The sequence below is a fragment of the Parasteatoda tepidariorum genome, chromosome 10 (genome assembly GCF_043381705.1).
Source record: "Parasteatoda tepidariorum isolate YZ-2023 chromosome 10, CAS_Ptep_4.0, whole genome shotgun sequence".
NCBI lineage: Eukaryota > Metazoa > Arthropoda > Arachnida > Araneae > Theridiidae > Parasteatoda > Parasteatoda tepidariorum.
The window spans coordinates 24,412,457-24,416,573 of NC_092213.1; the positions used below are offsets into that span (position 1 = coordinate 24,412,457).

Sequence of the window (4,117 nt, forward strand, 5' to 3'; positions counted from 1 at the left end):
AATACGATTAGCTGTTCCCGTTAATCTCAACCAAAAACTATTATTTGTCATCGTCATTCTCTTCTATAAAATATTATTACTTGTCATGGTTAGACTCTTCTAAAATAATACGATTAGCTGTTCCCGTTAATCTCAACCAAAAACTATTATTTGTCATCGTCATTCTCTTCTATAAAATATTATTACTTGTCATGATTAAACTCATCTAAAATAATACGATTAGCTGTTCCCATTAATCTCAACCAAAAACTATTATTTGTCAACGTCATTCTCTTCTATAAAATATTATTACTTGTCACGGTTAGACTCTTCTCAAATAATACGATTAGCTGTTCCCGTTAATCGCAACCAAAAACTACTATTTGTCATCGTCATTCTCTTCTATAAATTATTATTACTTGCCATGATTAGACTCTTCTAAAATAATACGATTAGCTGTTTCCGTTAATCTCAACCAAAAACTATTATTTGTCACCTACAATCTCTTCAACCAAATTATTTACTATTATTTGCGCGCAATCTCTTTAACCAAAATCTATTATTTGACGTCTTCGACCTGTTTCACCAAATACTATTATTTGTCATCGTTCTTTTCTCCTATTAAATACTAGTATTTTTCATGGTTCTTCTTTTCAAGCAAATACTATTATTTGTCATCGTTAGTATCTTGAAATACTATAATTTGTTATCGTTTGCTGTTATACGTTAATTTCTTCTTACTTCCAAATAAAACAAAATTTATAGTCGATATTGATTTAAAAATAAAATTTCGCAATGAACTTATATTTCAAAAATGAGTTACTGCCTTACTAGGATTGCGTTAGAAATAATTGCCTAAATATTCTTCGAAAAGAGTATAAAACAAAAGCCTTATTTTTTCAGATCTTAAAGGCAACTTCATTCCACATTGTTATCCAGATGGTAAATACATCGAAAATCAGTGCCATCAACTGATCCACACATCAACTGAAATCTGCTGGTGTGTTGATGAAAATGGAAAACAAATGACCAAACCTTTTGTCGGAAGAAGCCCAAAATGTTTGAAATTTTTAAAAGAAAAATTTGATTTGGAGTAACAATCGCAATAAATTTTGTAGACTCTCAATTATGTGTTGATAATACGATAATTTTCACGATTACTTAAATTCAAAACATAGGTAGCAAAATGAAGTGATATATAGTAGATTACATTTTTTTGTTCTCACAACAATCTAGAATAAATTTTGAAAGTATATTTCTTGAAATACATTTTTTCTCTTTCAAATTTATGTTTAACTTTTTTTTTTCCAATGAGATTTTCAAACGTTATAAAAGAACAACATGAAACGAGAAACAGTCCAAAGTAACATTGCAATTTTTATAAGTTCTACACTTTAGTTCAGTATAAAATCAATAAATGACGTTTAAAAATACTTTTCTAATTTATGTGATGCTATAATAATCTACCGTCCAAATGTAACAATTATTTCAAAATTAAAATTGCAGATGTATGATGTTTAAACATATAATTAATGATGTGTTATGCATATTTAATTGATTTGTGAAATAAACCTTTTGTTAACTACTCAAAATAAAAAAAAACAATACTCAGCTTATTTCGCATTGAAAGAAAGCAAACTATTTCGCCAAATATAATGATAAAAACTAAACAGTTAGAAATTACAAAAAAATAAACATATTTCAGCAATAAAGGTAAAAAATTTTACAGCACGATTACCTAACTGATAGCTTCTTTTTAAATCATTGCTTTCATTCAAATTTTTATAAATTAATATTCTTAATAACATTCTAGATTAGATGTTAATAATACTTTTCATAATATCTAATAATATATAAAATTATTGATAACATTCTTATGAACTTTTATTCTAATTAATAAGATGCAAAAATATTCACAGAAATTTATAAATTGTTTTAAAATTCAGTGATATATTAACAGATAAGAAGTGTTACATGGTAGATTTTAGTAACNCAGTTAGTAGCCTGTAGCCGACAGATTCTAATATCTTTTATCATACTAGCCATTTTCTCCTCAGACGTAATGAGTCGGTGACCAATATCATTTTCATTTAATAGTCACTTAATTTTTCCTTTGCTTCTCTGAAATTATATTTCTTAAAAAAATTCCTACTAGAAGAAATATTCTACGGCTTTAAAAAGTTAATTCAACCATAAAAATAACATAATTATGTGAAAAATTTTGTTAAACATACTGAATTTGGAGAACTGTTTGTAAAAAAAATATTTCGGGGAGCACAAAATGGATTTATGGCTGTTTTTTGAAAGCTCCGTCGCAATTGAAATGATGCTTTTTATGCGAATAATATGTCGTGTATGTCTGTTCGGGTGGAATTTTGTAATCGATTTTAAACTAACTTTCCGACTAGCTGCAGATTTCAAATTCGGCACAGAATTGGATGACAATGCATGAAAATGAAGAGAACGAAGACATACAAAGTAAAATAAAATTAAAGAAAAATTAATATTTTTTCAATTGTCATTTGTTGTCGATTCGATTATTTCAAATTAGTGTCACATGTCAGTTGAAAAGTTTTGTGTACAATGAGTGAAAAAAGTGNCTCCGTCTCAAAAAAAAAAAAAAAAAAAAAAAAAAAAAATTTTTTAAAACAACGTTTTTGTAGTGGAGAATAATAATTAAAACGTAAAAATTTGAAAAACGAGAAAAGAGGGGAGCATGAAATATATAACATTACATATACACATACGTATATACAAATCTTCTTACTCATACACATGCGCAGCCACATTCACATACACATGCATATACACCAACATATTTCACATACACATCCACATCAGATACAATTACAATTACAGATATACATACACATATTCTCATGAGCACACATACACACTAATACTACATTACTGTTATGTATTTCATGCGCCCCACGTTTTTCGTTTTTTAAATTTTTATTTTTTAATTATTATTCTCAACTACAAAAATGTGGTTTTTAAAAATATTATGTATATATATACTAGCTGACCCGGCAAACGATGTTTTGCCATATGAATTATTTCTAGAGTATGAAAATATATCTTATTTATTGTAAATGTGTGAGTATGTGGTATATGAGTGGAAGAGGCATGGAGCGCTGTGAACGATGACGGAATGTGAAAGTAACAACACACCAAATAATATATTTTTTAAATTTATTGCAACTTTTTCTTATAAATTATATATACAACGAATTCTGAAAATATTAGTCAACAATATTAATCTCTTAGTGCAATGGAGTGTACAATATTTTTTGTCATTCCATCTTTAGCTAACACAAATAAACTGGATGGTTTGCCCACTCTAGAGTATGCCACGATCTAGCGAAAAACATGGTGTGTTCAAATCTAAGACGCAAACAGACATTGTTTGGCCTTATCATTGCGAATGCCAATCTAATGTGGAACTGAATGCGTTTAAATTGAATTGGCACATCTGTGGGGGCATAATAGGGGGCATAATAAGGATTCGTGGAAGTAATATACTTTCATCCCGGAATTTGTCATTTAAAATAATGACTTCGATGACGTTGTTCATTAATTTTTTAATGACTAATCGCGTGCCGTTGCACAGCCAAGGTGGGTTCGAATTACGAAGCCAAATAACCGGAGATCCAACCTTGAGTGCTAAATTTTGCGGTGATATGCCAGGTAAATCCAATGAGTTTAAAAACTCTGTTGGAAAATTTGCAGCTTCAATGGGATCGCAAACTGCATCAACGGATTTGCATGTCACCAAGTTACCTGGCAATAACTGTTGCATCTACAGATTCAATTCGTTGACGTCCACATTTTTTGCTGCTAAAATCACCCTTTCTGCCAGCCACTCATGATGAATGCATTGCGTGTGTACATCGGGAAATATTAGGCTAATGAGAGCATCTTGTGAATCAATGATTGTGCAGAAATCGTCCGGTAATTTAAGCATCCAGTCTCATCCTTAGTAACCTTTCCATCACCGATATCTAACAATTGTTTTGAGAATGTTTCAGCAGATGGATCTTGAAGCATTTGGACGCGCATATTTACTTTTAGTAGAACTTTTTCAACATTACGCCAAAGTGGAGATGATCTCAAGAAAGCATTGATCTCATCAGCG

General features: G+C 29.8%; 2 long non-coding RNA genes across 9 annotated transcripts in view; both read left to right on the top strand.

Annotated features, from left to right (window-relative positions):
* Positions 1 to 1,234, top strand: part of LOC139426736 (uncharacterized) — a 10,132-nt gene extending 8,898 nt beyond the window's left edge. For all 8 annotated transcript variants that reach the window (XR_011637950.1, XR_011637943.1, XR_011637944.1 and 5 more), the window contains one exon: positions 883 to 1,234. This is a non-coding gene — a long non-coding RNA (uncharacterized lncRNA). The remainder of the gene's footprint in view (positions 1 to 882) is intronic.
* The window catches only part of LOC139424806 (uncharacterized), a 26,175-nt gene that overhangs the window by 11,308 nt on the left and 10,750 nt on the right, over positions 1 to 4,117 (top strand). The window lies entirely within an intron of this gene.